Below are 19,360 nucleotides of genomic sequence, written 5' to 3'. Positions count from 1 at the left end.
ATATATATAATAAAGTATTCATGTATGCTTTGTGTGTAGACACTAATGTATGATGTTAGTCTTTGAGAAGAAAAAAAACAAATACAGAAATCTGCAACTTGCTTTTGGGCAAATAAACAAGGCAATGATGAGTCGCAGTTTTCTTAATTTGTGTTTCTTTTTATTTTCTCAAAGGTTGATTTTACATACACACTTCTAGATGATCAATAATTTAGTGAATTGAGGAAGGGGAAAACCAGCAGAAAACGTATGAACAACAAAACAGATGTCTGCTTTCTTTTGTATCTTTTTCTTATTAAAAGCCATAACAACCTTGACAGGTGCTCTCTCTCTCACTGCCTGATCTTTTTCATAAATCGGTGGGAAACAATAAATGTTCTCTATTGCAGGATTCCTAAAACCTTTCAACATGTCTGACATTATGAACTGGTCACCGAATAATGTACTATGGATTTCATGGTGATATGTAGATGTGAAGGATTTTTGGTCCGTGTTCAGAATTCACCCCATATATTAAAAAACAAAAATAAAGAAAAATCTGCATGATGTACATATCTGTGACAAAACAAAAATGTCATATTCCAAAAGCAGATAAATTGATAAAGTTTTATTTTTATAAAGAAAATCATTTTTAAGTAATTAATGAGGATTTGTAGGTATTACAACATAAATTTAGTGAGTATGGATTATTGTTGAGTTATCTCCCTTTGTTTCTTGAATTTTTTTCAAAATGGTGGGCTGATACTCATAAAATTTGATTTTCTTAAGAATAAAGCTATTTAATTAATTTATGATATTTTTGGAAAATTATCTTTTTTATGTACATCATATGGATTTATTTTATGATTTATATATAGGAGAAATTCAGGAATAAATAGGTGGCATTTTTATTCTTTTTAAGCAAAAATTTCCAGGAATATATATATATATATATATATATATATATAATAACCTGGTCTTCAATGCAACTAGAAAGTACAGGTCACCCAAATGAAGTCATATTTTGGCTGAAACAATAGCTCTGTTGTTGTGACATAATGTAATTTGTTTACTTGAAAGTAAATGTATCAATGGTTATTATTTAAACTGTTATTCTCATCTTCAGTGTTATTTGCACAACGTTTTGCTCGTTGTAGCCTCTGACCTTTTCAAATTTTGGAATCGGTACAGAATTTCAAAGCATGAATTAAGTAACCTATGCGATACAGAGGGAGGAACAGAATGAACACAAATGATCGGCATGCACCTAAAAAGGTTTTTCATTTTATCATAACGAGATCATTCTTATGCAATAATCGCTCCTGAACACACCTGTTGAGAAGAGGTAACCCCGATGACACTGACGTTGGCATGTAGAGGATGGAATAAAATTGGTTAAATCACACAAATTTTTAGTGATTTTTGTTTCTCTTGAGGGTGAGGGGGGGGGTCATCTATACAAAAATGTGTGGCTGAAGCTCCCCAGCTATCTTTGGCATTGGTGGAGAGGTTGGGTACTATGCTGTGTTTCCGTAATCATCGAAAACTATATCCCTCTTCCCCTCTGTTACAGCATTGCTTCATCTTCCCAATAATTGTGACTAGCCATCATACTCGACCTGATCCTTTGTTGAGGTTTTGGAGGGGGTGAGGTAACGGTTTGATCTTGCCACACTTGATGACTAACAGATGCAAATATCCAGATGGCATATCTTTCTCCACCATCCTAAAACGAATATTAACAGTGATTCTTTGGACTACTGTTCTCATCTTGAGTGTCATTTTCACAATGTGTTGATCGATGTAACTTCCGACTTTCTTCGTGTGTACCTTGTCAGACTCTGGAATCTTTCTGTGAAAATGAACTCTACACAGAATTCCAAACAAAACCCTGTATTTAATTCATAGCAGGAGCATGCTCTTGTTTCGTCATGACTGGGTAGAAATCTATTATAAAAATCTCGCCTGTCTGTTTGAATCTATCTATGTATGTATGTTTGTATGCCTGCCTAAATCTTTTCTCAGCAGAATCTAACCGGGTTGAAACCGGTACCGTCTGAAAGGGTCCTGGATATGACCTAAAACTATATCCAATGGTGAGGCCCCAGCTTGCGAGCTTTGGGGAGTGTGGAGCCACCCTTTAATTGGCATTGCTCCCAGGTCCACTCTGACCCGGAGTGGTAGTACCTGTTAGGGTCCCAACTATGGGTTAAATAGAAACCGACTTGAAAAAAAACAAATATATTCTATTAAAAATATTTTCACTGGATTCAGCATTAAATAATCTGAAAAAGGTTGATATGCCGTAAAACAACCAACTAACCAACCAATCAACTGTCTGAAAGAGCGATATCTTGGTCAAATAATATGTGAGAATTTAATAAAATAAAAAAAAAGGTTAATTATTTCCTATAGAAATAGACGTTTGCAATGAAGGAGGGTAGCAAAACATCATTCCTTCATGACAATTTAGCCAAACGTGCATGCGCAGAAAACGTTTTCTTGAACTTGTTTAAATAGAAGAAAAAAAAAAACAATGTTATATCGCTGATGCCATCATAGAGCAATAATAAAGGATTTTTTTTTTCTTTTTCTTTTTTTTTTCGATTTTTAAAAAGTTTTAATATTTATTTACGCCATTTTTTTTTTTCGTTCACTTATTCTTTATTTTCCCCTCTTTTTATTTTTCCAACACATTTGCTGTGTTTTTTTTTTTTTGTTTTTTTTTTCCGGTTTTTTTTTTTTTTAAGAAGTTTTAACATTTTTTTTTTTTTTTTGTTCACTTATTCTTTATTTTCCCTTTTATTATTGTTTGGATTTATTCCCCCCTCCCCCCCCCCCCACACACACACACCTTACGACGCTGGGTACCTCCACTAGTCCTAAGTAATTTGCAGTTGTATTTTGGGTGTTTTTTCTAGCTCCAGAAGATTGTAACATTTACACCTGAATATTGTACTTCATCTGCTGAACGATGGGTAGTTGCGTGATTTTATGATAATCTGAATGATTTTTATCTGAATTCTACATGTTGAATTTTTGGTCTCGATTCGTTATTTTCATTTCATTCTTTGCTGTCATTGGACAGCACTGATCAATCGATGAGCATGAATTACATGCAATATTTATTATATTAAATTCTTTAAACTATCATTACCGGCCAGGGATATGGCTTGCTTCCTAATGTCCTCAGCTTGTACACCTCATTTCCTCTTTTCAGAACGCACATTCCAGGAAAGTGTTTCTTACACAGTCCAACTCGATTGCCACCTTTGCCCTTTACCGACTATTCTCTAACATAGTTATCGTTTTGAATTTTCCAGTAGTATTTAAGCGGACAAATTAAAGTTTGATTCTGATTAACCAATTTTTGTTTGTTATTGTTGTATCATGTTATTGGCAATATAATAACATACTTAGCTACAATGTATTTCATAAATTACTTAGTCTGCTCAGGCAACTAGAAATATCGAAAGATTTATTTAAAAAAAAAAACACCTAAATATAAAAATCAACAAAAAAGGACAACTGATTTTTATTTAATGAGCTGTCAACTTTAAAGTGAGTTTTTATTTTTTTAAATTAAAAACGAAAATGAATTTAAAGTATCACAAATAATGCTAGTGAGGTTATGTGTGTGTGTGTAATATATATATATCTATATATATATATATATATTTCTAAAATCAGCTTGATGTTAATTATTCCTAATGATGAATCCAGATGGATTCAAAAGTAATTGATCCTACAATGGCTATGTCAGCTACATCAGTCTGTTCTTGCCTAAAGAAAGAAAATAAATTAGAAGGCTGGAAAGGATCCAAACCAAAATAAAAAGACATGAATTGTGTTTTTTAATGCAATATGCTTAAAAGAAAAAAATGTTCTCTCTCTCTCCAAATATATATATATATATATAGTAATTTATAAAATATATATGGCGATTAAGCTACACTGAATATTCTGCGTTTCATCCACTGTAGGATTCGTCAGGCTTATGCGCTACAGTGGATGAAACGCAGAATATTCAGTGTAGCTTAATCGCCATATATATTTTATAAATTACTAACTAGCTCTACCTACATATTGAGCACTTTTGAAGTAAATACTTAAAGTTTACGCATAAATCTATACTTTCGTATATTAAATTTGTGTGAGTAAATGAAGTAGTTATATATATATATATATATATATATATATATATATATATAAACATGTCTGATTGAACACAACAGAGTTCTTCTTTTTCCAAATTTTGTTGGAGATCTTTTCAATTCGCCGAGCAGCTGTTTTTATTTCAGCTGGCATGTTGTATATTATGACGCCCAAAAGTTGTTCAGCCATATTCTTCTCAAGCTTTTTCTATCGGTACATCCGATCATCGTTAAGAGTGATTCTTATTGTTTCCTTTTTCTTTATTAAAGCTTTGGGTATTTATAGTTAGTTTTTTTTTTGGGGGGGGGGGTTCTTGTTTTGGGTGCAGGATGGGCAGAGGCGAATTATTTTTATTTTGATTTTCTTATTTTATTTATTTAGATTATTTTACCTCTAACCACGAGTAAAGTTGTTTATTTTTTTGTTCCCTGTATTAAAAGCGATTTTTAAAAAATTTAAAATAAATTTGTTGCTCTAGTCTTGAACTATTGGATTATTAATAGAATTTGTTTTTTTGTTTTTTTCTATAATTGTAATGGAAATTTGAAGCATTGGGATGTATTGAAAAGAAATCAGAGTGCTCGATCGAAAATGTGAAAGTTAAAATACAAAATATTTATATAAAAACTGTTACATTTTTAGAGATGTACCCTGGTTTCATTGCAGTGGATCTGCCTTTGAAAAGTTTGTAAAAATTCAAACAAATCATCAGCAACTCACAAGATGAAAAACAACAATCTTCATTTTTTTTTTTTTTTTTTTTTGGTGAGTTGCTGATGATTTGTTAGTATTTTTAAAAGGCAGATCCACTGCAATAAAACCATGGTACATTTCTGAAGTATGTAACATAGTTTTATGTAAATAATTTGTGCATAAATATATATGTGTGTGTGTGTGTGTTATGAAATGTATTTCAGGTAATTAAGCTACACAGAAGCTTTCACATTGCATCTCCATCGGGAATCGTTGAGCAAAAATGCATTTTAGCCAGTCTGTAGCTTAATTGCCATAAATATATTTTCATAACTTACTATCTAGCTTAACTCAGATATTGAGCACTGTTGAAGTAAATACTGTAAATGAATACATAAAAAGATGTCCTTATAACATTTTATGCAGATACATGCAATAATGAGAATACATAATGGAAAATACATCGACCAAACAATATCATCAGATTAACTTGTGATATTTTTTAATATTTTGTCAAACTTCATTAGAAATGAAAGAAATGTTTGTTTGAATTTTTTTATGGGGAGAAAGAAGGTAAATGAGGACTTTTTACCCCAAAGGTGTATTGTCACTTGGGTGTAAGGGGTTATTGGAGATCATGCTTAACAAGGGATTGTAGGGAGTTGAGTAAGATGTTCACATTTGAACTTCTGCATGTCAGGGAAGCAGGAAACAGGGAAGTAATTCCAAAGTTTAGCAGTTTGAGGGGAGAAACTATTAGAGTATTAAGCTTTCCAGCATCTAGGGATATGATTTTGCTACTTGTCAGGATGGTTGGAAGTATATACATTCAAGGGGGCACAAGTGCTGTGAGTTCATCAGAGCACATTTCACTAACGTAAAATATATATATATATATTTTTTTTTTTTTTAAAGTGAAATTGGCATTTTTAACGGATATTTTTCTAAAGATTTTTGCACTCATTTCTAATGAGGTCGTTGCATCATAAAAACAAAAACATTTTTAAATTGATTTGCTTGTATTGCTTCGTATCTACTTTTTTTTTTTATATATACATCTCTAAACTTTGTCAGATTTTTATCAGACGTTTTTGTGAGATATATTTAGCGGATGAAGATCCAACAGATTTTTTAAGTAAAGGATAAAGCCAAAACAATCTCAGTGGAACACAATGTATAGATCAATACCACATCTACATTTATTCACTTTTTTAAGATACATAAAAAAAAAAAAGAAAGCGCAAAGTATTTTTATATACAGCTGTGGATAGTAGGAGCAATAATTTATAATGTACCTGAATAGTTGAAGGGTTTGCCAGAGTGAGAGGCAAACATTGAGATTGTCCATAAATAAAGCAGGCAGGCTCTTGAGATAATATCCGCATAAGGAGTAATTGAGCATAAGATGTAGTTCTATAGGCAGAGAGTGTGATGTAGGATTGACAGTAAGCAAGGTTTGTGTTGTTAATTAGGGTTGGTGAGAGAAGAGTAAGGAATTGTATTTAATGCAAAATAGATTTAAATCAGGGCCGAACAACTGTGTTTGATAAAAGAATTTTCTTACAGTTTTGTAAGAACAGGATGTATGTGAAAAAAAAAGCAAAGGCATAACTACATATTATTTTTAAAGTGTTTAATTAGAGCTTCAATGAGGCGTTTGATGAATGCTGTATGAAAATTTAAGTATTGCAGCTTGAGATTAAAATCAAGCATATGTGCGATGAGAGCATTTTTGGTATCATGGAAATATTATGCTCATAGAGATTTTGGTAAGAAAGCATTGGGTTTCACCGATGTAGAAACTGTTACAATCACTGCATGGTATTATATGTACACTTATGGCATGGGGTGGTCCATCGGGAGCTCTGATATGGTCCAAAATCTAATCAACTTACAGGTTTCTACCATAAAACTGAAAGTTTTAAGTGTTGGACTAAAATTTTATGTGGGAATACACACGACTAACAAAATAATCTGCAATTACAGGCACCATGACTGATCTAGTAAAAAGATTCATGCTAACTGCATATCTAAAATTCTGCAAACCCAGATATCATTATCTCACCCATAGGCAAAAATGACTGCATCGCCATCTTACACAAACATTCCTAACTGTAATCAACTACAGTCCTAAAAACCAACCTCAAAGATCCTGAAGTCTTTGAAAAAATCTTTCAAAAACATGACCAAAAAATGAACAATACTTATTACACATCATCCTCATCATTCCAATTTATAACTAGGGCTATGACAACAGCATATTCTTTTTCTTGTTTTGATTCCCAGATATATATATCCATGGATATCTTATGTTTTTATGTAGAGTGATGTGGTTCTCAGTTGATTGTGTCTGTGTCGGATATATACTCGAGAGTCAAAAAAATGAAAAGAATATGCTGTTGTCATAGTCCTACTTTTGTTGGAATGATGAGGATGATGTGTAATAAGTCGGGCATTTCACTTTGTCCCATCATATCTACTATTGGAAATTCCTCCCAATAGATAGTCTATATGTCCGCAAGTCACTGACACACCCTCCCATCACACGTTATCAGTTCAACTCGTGAAAAATAATTTTTTAAACTAAAAAAAAAAAAAAAAAAAAAAAAAATCCAGTAACCATGAAATAAAAAAAAAATAGACATGTTGATATTCAAAACTACACCATGGACATCATCTCCCTATATACTAATCAAAAATCACTTCAATCTTTTATCAAGACACCTTAAGGTGGGGTGGATGGGGGATAAACTTAACTCTTTATTCTCCCATCCTCATCAAGACTATCATTGAAATAAGCAGATTACAAAACTTGTTGAGCCAGTGGTGGTATTCCAGTCTATTTTTACAGAGATGAGTAAAAAAAACACCATATAGTTTAGATATGTTGGTGATGTCTTCTATGTTCACTTTCAACAAATTAGAATAGCAAACATCATTAACAAACTTTGTCTAACCCACTATAAAATCTTTAAAAAAGAATTGAATAGACCACTATTTTTTTTTTTTTTTTTTTAAAGATATCTTTCTCCACAAAAATAAGTCTACTGCAAACCCACAAATATGATTACATACATTTCTACTTTCATTGTGCCGTAGGGGATCTCTTACAAATGTTGCGCTATCTCTATGATTGCCTCTCACTCTTGCAAACTTTTCTAATGTGTATCTTCTTTTTATGGTTGTATATTAAAAATATTGTTTCCTTGTATCATGTATTTATAAAAAGCCTGAATAAATTTAGATGAAATATCAGTCCATTGTTTTTCCTTTAATTCCATTTTATTTTACATTTACATATATATATATATATATATATATATATATATAAAGTAGAATTTTTTGTCCCAGGACTGGTATAAGCAATAAATATAGCATGTTTTATATTTTAATGTTTTTCTCCTGTGGAAGGAGGAAGATGCTACCATTTTAATACCCCCCCCCATTACAATAGTAAATTTTTTTTTAAAAACTAGCAGAACACCAGGCATTGCCCAGTCATCATATATGCTTAAATATTGAATTTTAATTCATGTAGATGACATATTTATTACAGAGACAACTCTCTATCGATTATTATATTGACCTGAAAAGATAGAATTGAGATCAAAACTAAATATATATGACTTGAGTGCCATCAGCTAGAATCGAAATCAAAACATGAAACTCTCCACTTTCATTCCTTAGCGTCTGAGCCATGCATATATATATATATATATATCGCTTATCTCGGCATTGTTTCCAGTCGTCCTGAACCTGGTATTCAACAATGTTTAATGAGAGAGGTGTGGTTGGAGATTGTGCAACTCTTGCCACAAAAATTCCATGTGCAGACACCCTGACAGTGGGTATCCATAGTCTGTCAAGACTGAAGGAAGCATTTTTTAAGATATATATTATTAATTGGGATGATTAATCGGAAAAATTTGTACTGATTTTCCAATACCAAAACGATTCTTTTGTCTTTTTTTTTATTTGATTTTGTTTAAAGCTAAATCTTCCTTTGCTGGTAATAATAATAATAAAATAAATATTTATTGATTTTTAAAATACCAGTGAAGCTAAATTCGATAGATCTTTTCCAACAATGATTACTATAATGTCCAATTTCTACTGTTCACTCTTTAACCCTTATCCTTGAGTGGCCTCTTGGCCTTGATAATGTGGTGATGCCTATGTAAAAAAAAAAAAAAAAAAAGTACATTATTACATTTAGAAATATATCTGCACATTTAACATGTGTGTGTTTTTTCGGTAATCAGAGAAAAATACAACTGTATAATTAAATATTTAAAGATTTATAAAGAATTGGAATCGGGGAAATTAGTACGGAATCGGTAATTGTATCGGAATCAGGAAAAATATTGGAATCGTCCCACCGCTAATATAATTTTTTTTTTTTTTTTGTACACAGTGATCACCACTTATCAAGGCCCGGAAGCCACTCAGTGATAAGGGTTATTGCAAGTACATTACGTTAGTGTGGAGATTTGATGAAGTGTTTACTTAAGGGGGCGGTTCATTAGGAATTTGTTAACATTCGACTTGAAGACATCCAAGTTGTAGTCTGGTGGGAAGCAGGCAGACGGAACAGAGTTCCACAGGCGTGCAGTTCTAAGAAAGAAGCTCATGAAATCCGCGTTTTGATTTAGGCACAGTTATAGAGTGGGGGAAATTTTTCACAGTGGATTCAGCTAGACAGGTGTTTTTCGTGAAAGATTGGCGAGGAGGGACCAGAGATTGGAGTTCAGACGAGCACCTGCCATGGAAATAACGATAAAACAAGGATAGGCTCGCAACGTCTCTTCTGTAAGAGAGAGGTTGCAGGGTAGAGAAAAGGGCATCTCCCACTAAGCCACGAAGTCTATTTTGTACTCTGTCAAGGCAGGATAGGCTGTTTTTAGCAGCTCCTGCCCAGATATGGCAACAGTATTCCATCCTTGGACGTACTTCTGTCATCTTTTTTTAAAGATGGAATCGCCCGATCTTCAAAGACGAAGATGTGCAAGCAAGGTTCACAAATTTTTATAACTATAAAATGATAATGAGTCTAAGATATTCACTCCATTGCCTGAAATACATATTTCATAACTTAAAAGTTTAGGAGATGCGCTAATCTTTTTAAAAATATACTATTTAATATAAATTAAAATTTGATGTAGAGCAATTCTTTTCTTTATTAAATTTTCTTTGTATGTAACTTATTTTCACACACATATTTCACTATTATACAACTCATCAGCATGGCCAAACGTAGCGAGATTCCAAGCCACATATATCATTCCAAATAAAGTTTGTATTTTTGCAGTCATTTATACATAAAACAAAAATACAAATATCGATAACAATGTAGAAATTACTGTAGTTTCACAGTATTATCAATTATTAGGTTTACCTAACTGGCAGTGAGCAGGAAGTGAATGTGAAGAATTGATGGGATCTATATACAGAAAGTCACATTTTGTGCATTTTTTATCTTTATGTATGAGTGCAGGTCATGGCTTTTATTTCAATTTTGTTTTATAGAAACGAATTTTCTTTTTATTTAATAAGGATTTAAAAAGTAAAGCAAATATTTGTTTATGTCGGCATTTGGCTATAACTTCTTGTTTTTTATTCAATAATTTAATTTTGGTTTTGGAGTTTTTTAATTGTGTATTTTTCATTGAAACATGATTTACAATTCGTACTATTTATATTGCAAGGAGGTGCTAAATTTTATTTTTCAGTTTATATAAGAGATAGCGGTTTCCTTTTTTATTCTATAATTACGTAAGTTGGTATTATTATTGATATTAATAACATTTATTACTTTTATTTTTATGCTCTTTACTTCTTATTGCTTGTACTTTAGCCATTAAACAATGACTAAGTTTGATAATTTTAAAATTTCCAAATCGAAAGTTTGGTTTTCGTGCTACACATGCAGTTTTGAGTGCAATACATAAAAGGGAAAAAGATTTAAAAGCTTGTCAAATTAAAAAGAAAATAAGACAATTTTAGAATCATAGTCTGGAATTTAGAACAGAATCGATAATTGTATATTAATCGGGGGGGGGGGACAAAATATTTGACTCACTGCATCACTAAAATGTTGTAAAATAATTTTTTAAATTTTTGTTTTTGTTTGCACATATTAAAAAAAAAGCTTATACAGAAAAAGAAATACAATGTTAGTTCTAAGGAAAACAATTCTTATATTCTTCACTTAAAATATCAGTTATTCTCTTTGCTGATTTTTATTTTTTGAGCCGGGCCAGGTTAAATAACTTCTTAAATAAATTGTAAAAGAGTTATGTTATTATATTGTCAATAACATGGCACAACAATAACAAATGAAAATTGCCTAGTCAGAATCAAAGTTGGATTTGACAGTTCAAATACAAATTCAGTCTTTCAAAGTTTCATGTGTAATCTATATATATATATATATATATATATATATATAAATCTGTAATATAAAGGGCAAAATCTGTTTAAATGTATGTATGTTTGTATGCATGTCTCACAAAAACGTTATACTAGTACTAAAAAGATTTGAACTCATCCTGTAATCATATTTTAAAAAAATAATAATTCTTGGCATTCCGGCATATTTCTTGCAACATTTCATTGTTGCATTACTTCCCCTGTTTTCTAGATGGTGATAAATGATTTGGTGTTCCCGACGAAACATCTTCCAACAGATATTTTAACTGAAGAAATTTATCACATTCTTAGACAAATTATTAGTATTGTTATTAGTAGTAGTATTAGTTATTATACTTATTATTATTAGTAGTAGTAGTTATTATATTGTCAATAACATTGCACAACAATAACAAATGAAAATTGGCTAGTCAGAATCAAAGTTGGATTTGACAATTCAAATACAAATTCAGTCTTTCAAAGTTTCATGTGTAATCTATATATATATATATATATGACACATTTCTGTTAAAAAAAATGTTCATTTACTTTTAAGAATATTTCCCATAAAAAAAAAAAATTAACAATTACAAGAAAAAAATATTACACATTTTTTAATAAGAATAAGAATTGTCCACATTGTTCCATTTATTTTCATATCAAATGTTAATAATAAATAATGATAAATAATATTATATATTATAATCTGTTGGAAGATATTTCGTCGGGGACGCCGAATCATCTATCACCGTCTAGAAAACGGAAGGTAATGCAACAATTTAAAGTCCTAAGAAATATGCCGGAATGCCCAATTTTTTTATTGCATTCTGTTTAAGACGATCCTATTGTTAACCATATATATATATATATATATATATATACATATATTTCAGCAAAAATGGTAATTAGTAAAAGCCTGAAGAGAGAGTGCTCAATACTATTGTAGAGCAATTATATTTTTTATTACCGTTTTATCTGCTTAGTTACACATGTTTCGATTACCGAATCCTATCAATGATCCGATAACTTAATCCGACTTTAGAGAAGTAATTATTGATTAGGAAAAAAAAAGATATTAAAAAAGCTCAAAAAAAGGAAAAAGAATTTCAATCAGATATCAGCAGCAGTTAAGTTTTAAAAGACATTGGAAGGTGATAAGAGGCGAAGGTGGAGTTTGAGAATTAAGGGGCGAAGGGGAGTTCAAAATATTAAACCAGACACGGATAGGAATAGAAGGCGGGGGGGGGGAGAAGGGTATGAGATGGGTAAAGCTAAGCAGATAAAACGGTAATAAATAAATAAATAAATATGTATATATATATATATATATATATATATTCAGCAAATGTAAAAAAAAAAAAAAAATACAATATCCATCTTCTTCTTTGAAAAAAAGGTCTTCAATTTCCATGAATTGGTGCAGAGTTTTATTTATTTTTATTTTTGGCTTTGAATTTCATTAAGCGACCCCCCTCCCCCTCCCCTGTTGCTACATTAACCGGAGTTCATTCTATTTTTGCCGGAATCGGTTAAATAATAATAATCAACTATTATTTTTTTCTCTCTCTCTCTCTCTCACTCTCTTAGAATTTTTCTGGTCTGAATCTATTGATTTCAGACATCATTTTGTTGCATGTGCGTCTTTGGTGAAATGTTTGTACGTTTATGAAAACATGGTTGTATGAAAACATGGTTGTATGAAAGGGTTTCTTTAATATTTATATTTTGGTTGCGTTATCTGTTTTAAAAAAAAAATAAATTTGCAAAAAAAAAAAAAAAAAGTCTTGTTTTTATTTTTATTTTTTTCAATCAATCTTCATATTTTAAAACCCGTGCGATGAACCTTAATGAGAAGTTGTTGATTTTGATAAATGTTGCGCTGACCAGATATTCACACTAAAGAGAACACTTGAGCAACATGGGTTTTACCAGCAACGAACGGTTGTCTGCTTCGTCAACTTCATAGCAATCTTCAATATGGTCAACTGTGGAGTGCTCTGGAACATCTTGTGTGAAAACAGCATACCGACAAAGCAGCTTCTGAATCTTGTGAAAGCATATTACACCTCCATTTGCATCCTGCTATAGTGAAGAACCTGGTTCATTTGACGTGCATTTTGGAATTAAACAAGACTGTGTTCTCTCGCTCACCAAGTTTAATCACGTGGTCATTGGCCACGCATGGGCAAATTTCCCAGGTATTAAAGTTGGCCAAAACTTCTTGATTGCCAATCTAGACTTCGCTGATGACATTGCCGTACTGAGGAAGAGCTTCGAAGGCATATAAGCAGCAGTTGATGGCATATGTGCTTATGCATATAAACATGAAGATAAATGTATCATAGATAAAGATACTTGTTGCCGCTTTCACACCATCCAAAAAAAATGTCAATTTCCTTAAATAGTATTGTCTTTGAAGAAGTCGAATGCTTCAAGTATCTGTTCCTTGCTTCGGTGAAGGAAAAAGACAACCTTGTCACCTGTGACTATAGTGCCCAGCAGGCATTCATCTGTTTATAGCCCCCATCTCTAGTTCAGACCAGAAATTCGCCTGTGAACGAAAATCAGAATATACCAAGCCCTATTACGGTCAATTCTACTATATGGCTGCAAAGCCTGGCCGATGACAGTATCAGACTTGCATCAATTGTGTTTGATCACTTTTGCTTGTGCTATATCATTTGAGTTTAATGACCCAACCTCATGTCTAACTCAACAGTGGATGAGAGATGCAGCATTGAAAGTCTCAAGAAGATCCTCGCCAAACACTGTCTGAAATGGCTTTGTCATACTCTATGCCACCCTCCGAGTGAGCTCACATGTAAGGCTGTTGCTGCTGAACGACTACATGGATGGCGCAAGTGCCAGGGTAACCAGATCAAAACATGGCTCCATACAGTCAAAGCAGACGAATCTTCCTCTCGCCCGTGTGTTTACAAATTCTGCCATTGGAATTGTGACTGGCTCATCATTCAGCATAGTCGGATCTGATCAATAACAAATATTAACTCGCATAATTATGGGTGAACTCGCATAATCATGGATGAACGCCGCGCTAAGTGGTAAATGGGGAAATGTGTCTAAGATTGTGTTGGGTTTTCTAAGAAATATTTAATAATTTGAAGCTTTATATTATTTACTTAAAACCTGAGGATCTTTCATATTATTTGGATTATTCGGACTGTTTTCATCTTGACTGCTATTTTCATCTTGACTTTTATTTTCATCTTGACTGTTGTTTTCATCTTGACTGTTGTTTTCATCTTGACTGTTATTTTAATCTTGACTGTTGTTTTCATCTTGACTGTTATTTTCATCTTGACTGTTGTTTTCATCTTGACTTTTATTTTCATCTTGACTGTTGTTTTCATCTTGACTGCTATTTTCATCTTGACTGTTATTTTCATCTTGACTGTTATTTTCATCTTGACTGTTGTTTTCATCTTGACTGTTATTTTCATCTTGACTGTTATTTTCATCTTGACTGATGTTTTCATCTTGACTGCTATTTTCATCTTGACTGTTGTTTTCATCTTGACTGTTGTTTTCATCTTGACTGCTGTTTTCATCTTGACTGTTATTTTCATCTTGACTGCTATTTTCATCTTGACTGCTATTTTCATCTTGACTGCTATTTTCATCTTGACTGTTGTTTTCATCTTGACTGCTATTTTCATCTTGACTGTTATTTTCATCTTGACTGCTGTTTTCATCTTGACTGTTGTTTTCATCTTGACTGTTGTTTTCATCTTGACTGCTGTTTTCATCTTGACTGTTGTGTTCATCTTGACTGTTGTTTTCATCTTGACTGTTGTTTTCATCTTGACTGTTATTTTCATCTTGACTGCTATTTTCATTTTGACTGTTGTTTTCATCTTGACTGTTGTTTTCATCTTGACTGTTATTTTCATCTTGACTGCTATTTTCATCTTGACTGCTGTTTTCATCTTGACTGTTGTTTTCATCTTGACTGTTGTTTTCATCTTGACTATTATTTTCATCTTGACTGTTGTTTTCATCTTGACTGCTATTTTCATCTTGACTGCTGTTTTCATCTTGACTGTTGTTTTCATCTTGACTGTTGTTTTCATCTTGACTGTTGTTTTCATCTTGACTGCTATTTTCATCTTGACTGTTGTTTTCATCTTGACTGTTGTTTTCATCTTGACTATTATTTTCATCTTGACTATTATTTTCATCTTGACTATTATTTTCATCTTGACTATTATTTTCATCTTGACTGCTATTTTCATCTTGACTATTATTTTCATCTTGACTATTATTTTCATCTTGACTATTATTTTCATCTTGACTGCTGTTTTCATCTTGACTGCTGTTTTCATCTTGACTATTATTTTCATCTTGACTGTTATTTTCATCTTGACTATTATTTTCATCTTGACTGCTGTTTTCATCTTGACTATTATTTTCATCTTGACTGTTGTTTTCATCTTGACTGCTATTTTCATCTTGACTGCTATTTTCATCTTGACTGCTGTTTTCATCTTGACTGTTATTTTCATCTTGACTATTATTTTCATCTTGACTGCTGTTTTCATCTTGACTGTTGTTTTCATCTTGACTGTTGTTTTCATCTTGACTGTTGTTTTCATCTTGACTGTTGTTTTCATCTTGACTGCTATTTTCATCTTGACTGTTGTTTTCATCTTGACTGTTGTTTTCATCTTGACTATTATTTTCATCTTGACTGTTGTTTTCATCTTGACTGCTATTTTCATCTTGACTGCTGTTTTCATCTTGACTGTTGTTTTCATCTTGACTGTTGTTTTCATCTTGACTGCTATTTTCATCTTGACTGCTGTTTTCATCTTGACTGTTGTTTTCATCTTGACTGCTATTTTCATCTTGACTGCGATTTTCATCTTGACTGTTGTTTTCATCTTGACTGTTATTTTCATCTTGACTGCTGTTTTAATCTTGACTGTTGTTTTCATCTTGACTGTTGTTTTCATCTTGACTGTTGTTTTCATCTTGACTGCTATTTTCATCTTGACTGTTATTTTCATCTTGACTGTTATTTTCATCTTGACTGTTATTTTCATCTTGACTGCTGTTTTCATCTTGACTGTTGTTTTCATCTTGACTGTTGTTTTCATCTTGACTGCTATTTTCATCTTGACTGTTGTTTTCATCTTGACTGCTGTTTTCATCTTGACTGTTATTTTCATCTTGACTATTATTTTCATCTTGACTGCTGTTTTCATCTTGACTGTTGTTTTCATCTTGACTGTTGTTTTCATCTTGACTGTTGTTTTCATCTTGACTGCTATTTTCATCTTGACTGTTGTTTTCATCTTGACTGTTGTTTTCATCTTGACTATTATTTTCATCTTGACTGTTGTTTTCATCTTGACTGCTATTTTCATCTTGACTGCTGTTTTCATCTTGACTGTTGTTTTCATCTTGACTGTTGTTTTCATCTTGACTGCTATTTTTCATCTTGACTGCTGTTTTCATCTTGACTGTTGTTTTCATCTTGACTGTTGTTTTCATCTTGACTGCTATTTTCATCTTGACTGCTATTTTCATCTTGACTGTTGTTTTCATCTTGACTGTTATTTTCATCTTGACTGCTGTTTTAATCTTGACTGTTGTTTTCATCTTGACTGTTGTTTTCATCTTGACTGTTGTTTTCATCTTGACTGCTATTTTCATCTTGACTGTTATTTTCATCTTGACTGTTATTTTCATCTTGACTGTTATTTTCATCTTGACTGTTGTTTTCATCTTGACTGTTATTTTCATCTTGACTGTTATTTTCATCTTGACTGATGTTTTCATCTTGACTGCTATTTTCATCTTGACTGTTGTTTTCATCTTGACTGCTGTTTTCATCTTGACTGTTATTTTCATCTTGACTGTTGTTTTCATCTTGACTGTTATTTTCATCTTGACTGTTATTTTCATCTTGACTGCTATTTTCATCTTGACTGTTGTTTTCATCTTGACTGCTATTTTCATCTTGACTGTTATTTTCATCTTGACTGTTATTTTCATCTTGACTGTTGTTATCATCTTGACTGCTATTTTCATCTTGACTGTTGTTTTCATCTTGACTGCTGTTTTCATCTTGACTGTTATTTTCATCTTGACTGTTATTTTCATCTTGACTGCTATTTTCATCTTGACTGTTGTTTTCATCTTGACTGTTGTTTTCATCTTGACTGTTATTTTCATCTTGACTGCTGTTTTCATCTTGACTGTTGTTTTCATCTTGACTGTTGTGTTCATCTTGACTGTTGTTTTCATCTTGACTGTTGTTTTCATCTTGACTGCTATTTTCATCTTGACTGTTGTTTTCATCTTGACTGTTATTTTCATCTTGACTGTTGTTTTCATCTTGACTGTTGTTTTCATCTTGACTGTTATTTTCATCTTGACTGCTATTTTCATCTTGACTGCTGTTTTCATCTTGACTGTTGTTTTCATCTTGACTGTTGTTTTCATCTTGACTATTATTTTCATCTTGACTGTTGTTTTCATCTTGACTGCTATTTTCATCTTGACTGCTGTTTTCATCTTGACTGTTGTTTTCATCTTGACTGTTGTTTTCATCTTGACTGTTGTTTTCATCTTGACTGCTATTTTCATCTTGACTGTTGTTTTCATCTTGACTGTTGTTTTCATCTTGACTATTATTTTCATCTTGACTATTATTTTCATCTTGACTGCTGTTTTCATCTTGACTGCTGTTTTCATCTTGACTATTATTTTCATCTTGACTATTATTTTCATCTTGACTATTATTTTCATCTTGACTGCTGTTTTCATCTTGACTATTATTTTCATCTTTACTGTTGTTTTCATCTTGACTGCTATTTTCATCTTGACTGCTATTTTCATCTTGACTGCTGTTTTCATCTTGACTGTTATTTTCATCTTGACTATTATTTTCATCTTGACTGCTGTTTTCATCTTGACTGTTGTTTTCATCTTGACTGCTATTTTCATCTTGACTGCTGTTTTCATCTTGACTGTTGTTTTCATCTTGACTGTTGTTTTCATCTTGACTGTTGTTTTCATCTTGACTGCTATTTTCATCTTGACTGTTGTTTTCATCTTGACTGTTGTTTTCATCTTGACTATTATTTTCATCTTGACTGTTGTTTTCATCTTGACTGCTATTTTCATCTTGACTGCTGTTTTCATCTTGACTGTTGTTTTCATCTTGACTGTTGTTTTCATCTTGACTGTTGTTTTCATCTTGACTGCTATTTTCATCTTGACTGCTATTTTCATCTTGACTGCTGTTTTCATCTTGACTGTTATTTTCATCTTGACTATTATTTTCATCTTGACTGCTGTTTTCATCTTGACTGTTGTTTTCATCTTGACTGCTATTTTCATCTTGACTGCTGTTTTCATCTTGACTGTTGTTTTCATCTTGACTGTTGTTTTCATCTTGACTGTTGTTTTCATCTTGACTGCTATTTTCATCTTGACTGTTGTTTTCATCTTGACTGTTGTTTTCATCTTGACTATTATTTTCATCTTGACTGTTGTTTTCATCTTGACTGCTATTTTCATCTTGACTGCTGTTTTCATCTTGACTGTTGTTTTCATCTTGACTGTTGTTTTCATCTTGACTGTTGTTTTCATCTTGACTGCTATTTTCATCTTGACTGTTGTTTTCATCTTGACTGTTGTTTTCATCTTGACTATTATTTTCATCTTGACTATTATTTTCATCTTGACTGCTGTTTTCATCTTGACTGCTGTTTTCATCTTGACTATTATTTTCATCTTGACTATTATTTTCATCTTGACTATTATTTTCATCTTGACTGCTGTTTTCATCTTGACTATTATTTTCATCTTGACTGTTGTTTTCATCTTGACTGCTATTTTCATCTTGACTGCTATTTTCATCTTGACTGCTGTTTTCATCTTGACTGTTATTTTCATCTTGACTGTTGTTTTCATCTTGACTATTATTTTCATCTTGACTGTTGTTTTCATCTTGACTGCTATTTTCATCTTGACTGCTGTTTTCATCTTGACTGTTGTTTTCATCTTGACTGTTGTTTTCATCTTGACTGTTATTTTCATCTTGACTGCTGTTTTCATCTTGACTGTTATTTTCATCTTGACTGCTGTTTTCGTC

This window comes from Euprymna scolopes, chromosome 41, assembly GCF_053919585.1.
Source record: "Euprymna scolopes isolate OS-2025 chromosome 41, ASM5391958v1, whole genome shotgun sequence".
Classification (NCBI taxonomy): Eukaryota; Metazoa; Mollusca; class Cephalopoda; order Sepiida; family Sepiolidae; genus Euprymna; species Euprymna scolopes.
This window is presented reverse-complemented; position numbering follows the sequence as displayed.